Source organism: Platalea leucorodia (assembly GCF_965183815.1).
Source record: "Platalea leucorodia genome assembly, chromosome: Z".
Lineage (NCBI taxonomy): Eukaryota > Metazoa > Chordata > Aves > Pelecaniformes > Threskiornithidae > Platalea > Platalea leucorodia.
Genome location: NC_138858.1, coordinates 48988406 through 49000864, shown reverse-complemented (window position 1 = coordinate 49000864; position 12459 = coordinate 48988406). Strand labels below are relative to the sequence as shown.

The 12459-nt window shown below is 36.8% G+C and overlaps 1 protein-coding gene across 5 annotated transcripts in view; it reads right to left on the bottom strand.

Moving 5' to 3' along the window:
* The window catches only part of SPIN1 (spindlin 1), a 55761-nt gene that overhangs the window by 30681 nt on the left and 12621 nt on the right, over positions 1-12459 (bottom strand). Inside the window, exon 2 of one of the 5 annotated variants that reach the window (XM_082335715.1) lies at positions 8928-9151. The exons of the other annotated variants lie outside the window; for them this stretch is intronic. The gene's annotated coding sequence lies outside the window, so the exon portion shown is untranslated. The remainder of the gene's footprint in view (positions 1-8927; positions 9152-12459) is intronic. 5 annotated transcript variants of the gene reach the window in all.

Sequence of the window (12459 nt, the reverse complement as noted above, 5' to 3'; positions counted from 1 at the left end):
TGCATTACCCTTATGCTTACATAAATAGTTACTGTGGGAGATGCAAGGTACAGAAGTTCTTAAGTGTATTCTTGCCTGCATTAGAGCATCCATCAATTGCCTGGAACACACACAGAAAAAAAAGCAAGTAGGATTTTTCACCTTCTACGGAAAAACACCAAACAACAAAACCCTGACTAATTACATTCAACACTACCATCCTGGACAACTGTTCAAAATTACAGGAAGAACACACTAAGTCCCGTTTGGACATATTGTGCTAGCATCTGCTCCTTGAAAAGCTCTGTATTACTGGGAGAGAGATCAATTTCATGAAGTTAATTCTAAGCATCCTACGATGAAGGGTAAGGTGTTTGTCTTAAACATTGACAGAAGTATGCACTGCATTTTTAAAATAAAATCCATAGGTGAAAAACAGCCATAAAATGTGAGATTTCCCAAATGTTTTCCACCCCAAGAAAACAAGTTGATGGATCTGACTAGTGCCACATGAGTGAAACTGATTATTAAAGTTTAGCTGACTAGAAATTAAGCACTGAAGGAGGCAGTCTCTCCAGACAGTATGAACTACTTTTTTGAAAGTTTAGGTATGTAGAATCCAACTCCTACTTTTTAGAAATATACCAAGATGGCACTTTCTAAAGTGCATCTAAATCCTACTGCAATCAAAGGATTATTTCAGACTTTCTGGTCAACTACAGATTACAGCGATGTCATCTCATTCTCATCTGACTGGCTTGATATTTCATGCTAGGCCTCAGTATACAATATAAACTCCATATCCAACATGACTGTAGGATTCTGGCCTCAAAAAGCATCTGTCTCCACAAGTGGCATACCACAAACACAGTTCCAAGGGATTCCCCGTGAAACGCACAGCATTTACACATAGCAAAGATTTTACTCAGTAGGGCACAAGTGGAAGCAGAGAGTAAATAGTAAACTGTCCAAGATAAACTGCCTGGAGATGACTCAACTAGAAGAGCCTGGAAGAGCCTAACAGCTCTCTGACAAATAGCTATCTGAACATCTGTACAGTGAAAGCACAGAAGTACCTCAGATGTATTTCAGTTTACCTTCTTTTTTTTCCAGTCTAGATTAAAGCTATTACAGATACTTAGCAGTAACTTTTGACCATAATAGCAGCCAAAATTAGGCACATATACTGTGACACAGCATGTACTGCAGTGCAGCCTGCATGCCCTTCGTATTATTTCTTTCCGTCTTTCTCTCTCAGTTCCATCCCACCAATCTTCATATGATCTTTATCTGTTTGCACAATATCATGGTTTTCATCTGCCATTCAGGTACCGCTTAGAAAGAATATCTGGCTTTCTTCCTTTGCAGAATCTTTCATGTGGATGATAGTATTTCAGCACATTCGAACATATGACTTAGTAAGTATGTACTACCACATGATAAGAGAACTGGTATTTACCTCCAGGGTTACAAAGTCCCAGGTTGTACCAGTCTAGTTTTTCTATTTATTCTTCAGTGGGACAGGAAAAAAGCACTTAGAACAAATTGTCCAAAGATTCTTAGCAAACAAAAGCAGAAGTTGAAGTGTGATCCATCAGAGACTTGGAAATATCCTCTACAGTTTCCTACATTTAAAAGTTAGGTAGGAATCTCAACATAATCTGTAAGGAGTTCCATTATTAACTCTCCAATATCTGTCCAAGTAGTTTGAGAAATCACTGTGTGGGAAGCTTTACTGTGCAGTTATGGTAATGAAACCCTTCTCTAGAAGCCTACAGAGCTATGAGATCAATGCATAATCTTCCCATAAAGAGATTTCTTTTCTAGCATGAAATTAAGATAATAGGATAAGGATAAATGATTAAGGATAGAATTGATCAGAAGTTTGAAAGTGCCTTAACTGTTAACAAGTTAAAGTGAGCCGCACCTATTTTCTTGCTAACTTCACAAATGGTCAGAGGACTACTCTTAGAGAGAGCACCAAGACTAGACATAAAGCAGAAAGTTAAGTGCTACACAGAATTAGCAGTTACCCTACACAGACTGCCACCCAGAAGTTACAAAATTGACCTCATGTCTCTGCCACTTCACATTGAAAGATCCCTAAATGTTCTCAGAGGCTTGACATTATGTTGCAGCGTCAACACTTCACGCAGCAGAAAAATGTAATTGCCAAATAATTAAGAGTCACAATTTTGACACTGATATTATTACGCAAAAGTTTTGTAACTAGACTTCATCGCTTGGGTCATATCAGAATCACTTTATATATTCAAAATTGCCTAAAAATATAACTTTGGATTCTTTTAACAGAGTAAGAGCTGTTAAATGAAAGAGAAAGTGGGAACAAGAACCCAAATACATATGTTTTTGATCAATGAAATCTGATGGAGAGGCTTGCAACCTATATGTTAAAACTATGAGACAGTTTTCCCTTGATCTTATTTCAGCAAATTCTGTACTACCAAGAACACTGAAAAACACATCCCACGATCAAATTACAGAAGTGCAATATGAACAGTCATAGCCCAAGATGATGAAACTCCAAGATAACAGTGTAACTAATGTTTAGATTTTACTTACATTTCATATTTCAGAACAATTAAAAAAAAATCTGCTCAAAGAATATGCACATTAAACACAAAGCAAAGAAGCAGCGTACAATACAGTGCATCCTCAAAACAATCTGAAATATTTGAACCTTATCTAAAAATTACATTTAAGAAAAGTACAATGCAGAAATCAAACCCTGGAAAAGTTAAATTCAACTGTTAAATTCAAAGTTAAATTCAACTGTTTTGCATACAGACACTGCTTGGTAAGTTGAAAAAGTCTAAGTTTTTTTTGTTTTGTTGTTGTTGGGGTTTTTTTTGTTTGTTTGGTTTTTTTGTTTTGTTTTTTTTTAAGATTTTTCTTCTACAGAACTCTGGGAAATTTTTCTCTTACTGTAAAGCATATAAATCATCACGAACTTTTTTCCTAGTAGGATCCTTGGAACTTGCCACAATGCATTGCTATGTAATAAAGAGTTAAAGAAATATTAAAGGCAAAGTCGTGCACCTGTTACATTTGCTTCACTCTAATCACGGCTTTCTTTACAAAAGCACAATTAATTCTTTCAGTGTTCTTTAGAGCTCTGCTATTCTCACATTTCACAACATGTTAAGTACATGGATAATAACTGGTTCAGAGGTGAGATAAGCCTTAACAAGCACACAACAGAAGTGACTATTAATACTGCGTATGTTCATTCAAGTGCTTCGTTTGAGGGTACCAGGTTAAGAAGTCTGTGCCACCATCAGCACTTAGAGCTTGCCTCGCTCTGCCCACATTTATTATACAGTTACCTTTTCACATTGGCTAGGTCTTTTTACCTGTCAAAACCACCTGTAACGCTACCATAGTTTCTAAAGCTACCTGCCACTCCAGAATGCTGAATTAAAGCAAACCAAGAAGTCTTTCACTTCCTTCTAAACTTTGTTTAAAGACCTCATTTCCCAAGCACTGCCTTACACTCTTTCTGCATTAGCCTTCTCCCTGACTTCAGCCTCCGGTCTTCCTGCATTTACATAAGTCATTTTACCATTGCTTTACAGAAGAATTCCTCCAGTCATTTGACAATGACCAGTTCAATCAGCTGCCCAACTCTTTTTTTATTTAGTTCCTCATACCAATACTCTCTTGGGATTACTGCATTTTTTTCTGTCCTAGCCTGTTTGCAGAACTAGCTGCAGTACATGCTGCTCTGTGGTTTCTGGTTTCTCACTGAGGGCTACTTGTCACAAATAACTTTTAGCCATCAACTCTGGAAAACTCTGCATTTCAGTCAGTAACAAAACCATTAAAGAAAAGGCACAAAGCAGAACACAGAATACAAACAGAAAAAGTCTCACTGGTTGTCTTCAGCAGCACAACAAATGACACACTACCGAATTATGGTTGCAATCCTATCTAGCCCACACAACGCTGGATAGAAAGAAAACATTCGCGGGGACTTCGGGAGCTCTGCTGCCAAACGCCAGTGGGTCTCTGTTAAGTATGCATGAACAGGAACTGCTCAGGGCTTATTTGTTCAGAGTTGAAGTTCTTCATTAGCAGTTCGCTACTTTTTTTAGTAAAAACACGCTACGTCCTCAAAGATACGTATACTCTTTACACTCCTCAGTTTCACCTCTGATCTGAAGGTTAAAGTATTGGATCAAGAAGCCTACAGTTTCTTCCTGCAGAAAAAATAAAACTAGTTTTCCTAGTTATATCACCATGAAGACAATTAAGCAATTTTGATTGAAGTTCTATTTGAAGTTCACTCCAAAGAGCTTAAAGCGTACATCCAGAATAAGAGTTCAAGTGTTAATGGCCAATCTCGGGCAGTCAAAAGCAATTGCAAACAAGCCCTCCCAAATTTAAGCATGAAGTAGCTTCCAGCATAAACAGAACCATGGGCAGACTCACAGCACCACAGTCCCCCAGTACCACAAAATTCTTATATGCCTTCTTTAGAAGCATTTCCCAACCATACTATCATCCTACCAGTCCAAAATGCAATAAAAAGGAAGCCATTTTTAATCCCTAATCTTACACCAATGTATTTTGACCAGCTCCTACACACCATTCTTTCCATCATTTTGTTAGAGGATGGATGTTTCTCCATGAAGTTTTAGCACAAGTGGTTCCCTTCCACCTTCCACCCAATGATCTCTCACTTACAATTAAATTCATAAGGCCATCCAAATTAATAACAAGTCTACAGCAGAAATTCAGTTCATCAGCTACTACCTTAACGAAAATCTAAAGGTGAATATGCTTTCTAACATATTGGCAGCTCTTAGTTCCCAAACACTCATTGCAGTGAAGTACTGTATCTGCATTAATGAACCGCATTTGTCAGAAACTTTAACTGATATTTGACAAGTCAAGTCATAAATAATTTTCAGTTACGTATTCAACAGTTTTAGCCAGCCAACAGCAAAATGCAGGACACACACAAGCAAGTTGACTGCAATTTCTAGTATTTTAAGTTTAAAAGAGAGAATGTTTCAAAAATATTATTTAAAATATTAGTTATCCAAACTATTGCCTTTATACTATAAATGAGAGCAGTATTTTCCATTACAGTACATAAAACTCAACAGCTCATACACTTGATCTTATATCACTAGACACAACTTTAAGGAAGAAAAAAAAAAAAAAGGCCGCACAGGATTTGGAAGTGTTTTTTTAAATTTCCTTCCAGTTTAAAATAAGTAATTTTACCAAATTCTGCAAATCGACCAAAATTAGTTAATATCATTAAGAAGCAAAGTCCTGCCACACACTATACTAGCTCTAACTTCACCAGCCTTTCTCCCTTGATGAGCGAATATGCAACCAAAAATAGTTGATATTCCTCACTGTTCAGCAGCACACACTTAGGAAGACAGCTAATGAAAACAAGCACTGGTCAGAATCAATTTCATGTACATGTATCCATGCATGCACAACTGTGTACAGCAGGAGAAAGAACTATACTGGCTAATTCAAGTGATTTCTTCACCTTACAGGTTTAAAAGGTGGAACAACTCTAAACCCAGAAAGAACTTTACCTACTACAGCTGAACACAAAATATGTTTATGCACTTTGCATACATTAAGCAAGGGACAGCCTTGAGATATACAGAATGAGTGATATAACCAATATTTCTAGAGAAAGAGCTAAAGGTTTTCCCATTTTATTGTTAAAGTCAGCAAAATAATTAAGGCTATCAGTTGTAGATCTACAGGAAATCCATTCCTGTTCCATGTACACGGGGGACAGAGTTTCCCTTTTACAGGAGGCAATCACATAATATTTTTCTTTCTGACCTGCTTACCATCCATCACTTTGTTGAAACAGTATAGATATCTAAGTATATGACTACTAACTATGCAAGAGTTTCTTCCCTGTTGTCTGCAGCTGAAGAAGTTTTCAGAGCAGGAACAGTTCTCATTTATAGTTTTCTTATTTCAATAGTATCTTCTATCATAATTAAGACATGACTATCTACTCTACATGGCATGCAACCTGTGACAACAGAAACTACTGATATTAGAAATGCTTCAGGCATTGTCAATATCCATTTAGAGGCCAAATATTCCAGCCGTGAAGAATGCACTGAACATTTGGCCCAATTTTTCATCAACTCAGCATCTCCCTCTCTTGCTGTTTTTAATAGGATCTATGTATTGCAAAATCCATCTCGAGCTTCTCTACAAATACAGCTGTTTCTAGAAGGCCTTCAGAAACACAAGTATTCTTCATGGTAGCTAGTTCAACTAGCAATGCATTGCATTGTTGATTTTTTTTTTAAATGAAAAGTTACTGTAATTCATCCTTAGGCATGTGAGATGCACCTCCATACAAAACAGTTGTAAGTAAGGCTGGGTCTCGCTAGTCCTCTAAAACAAAAGCTGACTTTTCTAGGTTTAAATGCCAATGCTGAAAGGTTCTACAGATCACCTACTTTAACACCCAACTTATATGCATATATTTTAAAATTCAGCATTTACATTACATTTAACATCTGTCTACCTGTAAGGCTGGCTGGAATCAAGTTCCTCTGCTGAGGTCTCCTACTAACCCAGTATAACTCTTAAATAGGAAAAGGCAAGAGTGTGATTTAATGTGATCTTGTTTCTGTGAAAAGTATTAGAACAGGATGCTTTTCTGTATTGGTGGCGTTGGAGATTGAGCTAATGTCTCACTTAAGGGTAAGATTTGGTTGAAAAGAAACCTCTCTGCTTTTTCTTCCCTTAATTCCCCAGGACACTGGCAATTAAATTAGAACTTCACTGGCAAGTTGGTGAATTTTGTTTCTTCTATTACAAGCCTTAACACTTAATTCTACTAATATGTAGGTAGTCCAGTCACCTAATAGAGTATGATAATCCTGACCCTTGAAGTAAGATGAATTTATCACACTGTACAATTCTCTCCATACGGCTTAAAACCAGTATTCTAGCTTTTTTTTTTTTCCTGAGAACAGTGGAAGAACAACATTTTTTCCCTCAACAGTAGACACCATGATCCATACAGCACCCCATTAAAAAAAACTGTTATGCAAAAAAACCCTAACGAAAACCCCCTAAACTAACTATACTGAACTCTCAGGTTGTATTTGAGTTTTATCTGGATTTTCTTTTACTAGCTTTTAAAAAGAACTGTTACCAACTCATACAAAACCAAAGCAAAAAAGTTTTCCTAAAAATGTGTACATTATTCATTTATAGCTTTTCCAACTACGCCTGAATTATTCTGTATGCTGAAGGCTTCAAAGACAGATAATAAGTGCTTTCCCCCACACCCATACTGTGTATAATAAAATAGCATCTTAGAGAAGTGGGCCTTAAAAAAGTCCTCAAAATGATCACCTATTTTAAGCTCTTTCCTTGATGGTAGGTTAAATTGATTTTGTAAGCATGCTTCCATTTTATCTTTCAAATCACTAACGGAACTTGAATGAAAACTAATCTAAGGACATGCTAAGCATGGTTTATCAGAACTCCCCAGGAGACCATGTAACAAGTTATACCTACAAGAATCTTCTACAGCTGAAAGAAACTAACCTTTCTAACAAAAACTACTTCCCAGCATGCACCTACAATTTATTTCTTATATTTACAGCTTCCATAAGTAGGTTAAATTAAGTGATGTTTTCATCTGAAAAAGCTGACTGATGAAATCAATCTGTTCTGATACAATTCCCTCACAGTACTTTACTGTATTTAAGAAAAACCCGTCTGTTCTAAGAGATCACACATTTTCTTTCTCAAAATTCACAAAAGCTCTTGTAACCATTGCTACAAATCCATATGGAGCAAAAATACAGTAATTTAAAAAAAAAAAAAAAAAAAAGAGTAAATAATGATGAGGTAATCACAAGTTTCCAGACAGGCAATCTGGTATACACAAACACCTGAAAACTCACCACATATTACAAGTGCCCACAAGTATACCTCAATACCTGCGTCAGAAACACAAAGAATAACAACGCAATGAACTTCAACAGTAAGAACTCCTCTGTTTTACCCTCACAAGCTTTTAATAGCAGTGATTGACTGGACACCTCTCAACCCTCAGACAGACAGCAATGAAGTGTGACTTATCAGCTCTACTGACCAAACCAATCCAAGATGTGGGACAATTCACTACCAGTTTTTTAAAACTGTTTCCTAAAGAGTGGTAAAAGATTGGCAAACATTTACTTGAAGCTAATGTAAGCCCAACAGAAAGTAAGAAATCCCTATAAATAATTGTAGACAAATTTGCACCATTCCAGCCCGTTAGTGACTGATGTTGCTGTTTAAACTGTTCAGAAAAGAACTCTGAAGTAACAGGAGAAAGAATCATCCTTTGGCATGGCAGAAAATCGAGGAAATAATCATAAATATTATGCTTTAGTAAAATCTGTGAACATTTAATTCTCCATAAAATACTCTAGCACAGCTCCACAACAACTTTTCAACTTGCAGCCCTATTTACGTGTCAGGCATAGAGGTCACTAAAGTGAAAGCAATACAAAACCCACTTTCATACTTAGCTTTGCATTGGGTATAACCAGCAAATTAATACAGTTCTCTGAGCTTTAGGAACTTCCATAGCATGCAGCCTCTGTCACACCTGCATATACATGATACACTGAGTGATCTTTGCAATGGCACTGGAAGCACAGATACACAAAACCTACTCCTCCTTCCTCTCTGCTACCAAATAAGCTAACCAGAGGCCAGCTAGTTTTTTCATTTGTGGAATTAAAAATAAAATGGACAAAGAAGGACTAAGGGGATGACTAACTTCACTTTCATCAGAAGAAAGGTGTAGTTTTATCACACTGTATCTACTCTTCACCGTTGTTTTTCATATAAAGGGCAACAAGAAGTTCCATTAGCAGATACATCATTCAGACCCACACTGTCGTGTAGGATTAGCTCACCTCTGTCCAAAGGTTTTTAAAGTTCTTGATCTTCCCTTGATGAACAGACAGGTGCACCTGCAAGAGATGATCATCTTGGCTGGTCCAGCTCAATAGTTCACAGATCAACAAGGCTTCTCCCATTGTTTGGGTCTTTGAATCAACTGGAAACAGTATGGGAACTTCTGATCAAAGCCTTCTTCATTTTGTTTACTTATGTGCTGGCTCTATGTGTTCCTGGAGTTCTTCAGAGAAAGAAAAAAGGCCAGGAAAGGCCTATAACCCACTACTAAAGGAATCATATATCAGTGGTTATGGAATTAACATCCAAAGAGCACTAATCTTTAAATGCTAAACCTCAAGTCATATGGGCTGATTAGAAGTAAGTAACAGTGGTAACACTACATGTTCACTAAACCAGACAAGCCATCATAAGTCAGACGATTGTTACAATTAACTATAGCCACAGGATTTTGCCTGCAAGGGAAAAGAGTTACACATCCACACACACAGGCAAAAAAAAAAAAAAAAAAAAATCACTGACAAAACCAAAGTGACAAAATAATTAAAGAAAAATTGAATTCCTGAGGTAAAAGGGGTTGGGAGTGGAAAATGACATACACATGCCGCATCTAGAATGCGGTAAGGAAAAAAAAAGGCAGCTCTTTTCAACTACAGATTTGAAGTTTACTCTCACACTAAATACAATTAGCTTTCTGAAATTCCCTCCAGGTTTCAAGGGTAAAGGACAACTATATGTCTGCCACTTTAAGAATACATAAATAAACAACCCAAAACATAAAAGAAAGTTAAGTTCTCCAAAGACGTATTCCAGAATGCCTTGCAGATTTAGTCTGTTTTTTAGGGCTTATCAACAGTAAAGCTAGGTATTAAGCATTTGTTTAAAATTAAACTGATTTAAACGTAATAATTTTTTTATTTGATCTGCCTCCCACCTTAGCAATGTCACAACCAGATTCAATAATAGCTGGCTAAAGGACTCAGTGACATTTTGCCATATGCTTGCCCTTTAAAAAACCTCCTTGTTTCCCGTTTTAGTTCAAAAAAATGCATCACCAAAAAATTGAACACAAGAATCCAAAAAACTGGATGTGAAATTTGGTATTAAAAACACACTGGCAGTTCTACCGCATAGGAATCAAGGTGAAGAGGGAATCAGAGAATTGACTAGTGCCAAATGAGCCTGCAACAGCTTAATTAAAAAAAAAAAAAAAGTGCTTGTCAGCATAAAATTGTAAGTTCCACATTAATTCATGTACAGGTTTTTAAATAAAAAACAGTTTTAGTCTATTTGCTTTCCAACAGCTGAGAAGAACAAGTGAAACATTTATCTATACAGAACCGTTTCAGTCATTCCTTGGCACAGCAAAACTAATTTTGCAAAAAAGAAAAATTTGCCTTTACTGCAATATTATGCACACCTTTGGTACTAGAACAATAAAGACGCATGCATAGAGCATTTTTAAAGAGTTGGTTTACAGCTCTAGTCTTCCCTCAAGCAGCACAGATAAGCAAAACTTCTTTTGTCTATTCTGGAATGATCTGCCCATGCCAACAGAAGACATAGTTCAATTTCAGTATTCTTCTGTCCTTCTACTATGGAACCATCATAAATGGCTATGAGAGTTGAGCCAAACAGCTTCCAAAACAGTGGTAAAGTCTATCAAGTAGTAATATTAGATATGATTTCATTTCTTTTCACCCCATTGCTACAATTCTTCCCGTGACTTTACACAATATAACAGGACTCTGAAGCACAATGACTTTTTAAAGCATCCTCATAATTCCTCTTACAGGCAATGTAAAACTACTCGTGGACTTGTATATGTTCCAACTCACTGATGGATCATTTAATAAATGCACAGCCTTCCGTGCTTAAAGAAATCTTACAAGATAATGCTTTTATAAAAAATCTGAGGAAGAGATTTAGTATTTATTCAAAGCCAGGAGAACCTTCCCTGCATCCCTTTATCCAAAGCTAAATTTTAACTCACTCCTAATTGCTCAGTCTACCGCAAATTACCTTACATTTAACCACAGGGCAATAACATGCACAGACACCAGGGTAACAAGTTGTCACAGGTCGGTGTAATTGCCTTAAGTTGTATACTTTTGCATCATGGCAAATACAAAGCAGCTTAGCTTCTCTGTATTAATAGGTAGCTATCCTCCTCTTCAACTGAATCCAAAAAACATATGCACAGAAATAACCACTGCACAGGATACAACAGCAGCACCTTATTACTGTACAAGCCATATGCTTCCTACCATTCTATGGTAAATGCAAGTGAATTTTTAAATGTTATAATGCAAGTATTTTGTCCTTACTCATGCTTTTACAGATAGAGTTGACTCAAATAATGGATTATGATTTTAAGCAAGTTTACTCAGTTTGGTTTGGCAAGCTAGAGAGACAGGTCTCTGGAAACTAGAAAGGAAAATGTCTATTGAAAAAGCAAGAAATTTCTCTGTTCTCTGCTTACGTGTCTCCTCATAGGGGATACTTCGGTCATCAGCCTTTGTTTGAAGCCTAGGTTTAATTGCTATTGTGTTAGTCTGAGAAACATTGTTCCAAAGTTAAAAGGATGACCTGAACATTCTGGAAGAGCAAGCCCAGGGCAAACATACCTAACCCTGCTGTTAGAAGGTAATGGAGTGGTAAGTTACTGCACTTAGCTAAGTCTGTTAGGTTAATTAATCATGGCAAATCAAACTCTTGGGTTCACGTCTCTTTAGGAGGCTGGCTGATCTTGCTGAGTGACACCTGATGTGTACAGTAGCCAGTTCTCAATAATCCAGGCTAGTAACACTGCTACACACACCTTCGAACACTGAGGGAATGTAACTTTCATATCATATTTTAAAGGACGGGGGGGCAGGATGGATCTGCCATTTGACAGATCACTTTCAAGCTTTTTAGGTCACCAATACTCTGTGGATCATAAGTAACAAATTATTCTTGGACATGCATTCTGAGACCTTAGAGCCTGGTACACACTGAGAAGATGTCACTGCAACACTGAATTGAAAATAAGCATAATTAAAATATTTTCCTAAGCCATGCTTAAGAATTTGTGACATCAGTTAGTTTTGCAAGAGCAAATATTTTGCTGACATACTTGAAACTTTTTTTTTTCTCTCTAATGCAGCAGGCTTCTACAACTCTGTTCATGAAGGCCCACAGTAAAGAACGTATTTTGCTTCCTGCATTCAGAGCTGACAGTTCATGCTTTAACAACCACTGATTCTTACAGTTTACATCCAGTTTCTGTAGCTGTTTTATTACTTACTCATGACATAAATCACTATTTCTCTTCAAGATGAGCAGTGGCAGGCCACCAATTCGGGGGAGAGGGCCCGAAGACACCAAAAACAGTGTGGGGGTAAAGTAAGCCAAGTAATTATACATCAATACTTAAGACTTGTGCTACAGCAGCTACCTACCAGTTTTAAAAGCAGAAAAAAAAAAAAAAAGCATAAGCATTCAAAATTTTTATTAGGACAAGCTATTATTCACAGCATTGATTAGAAC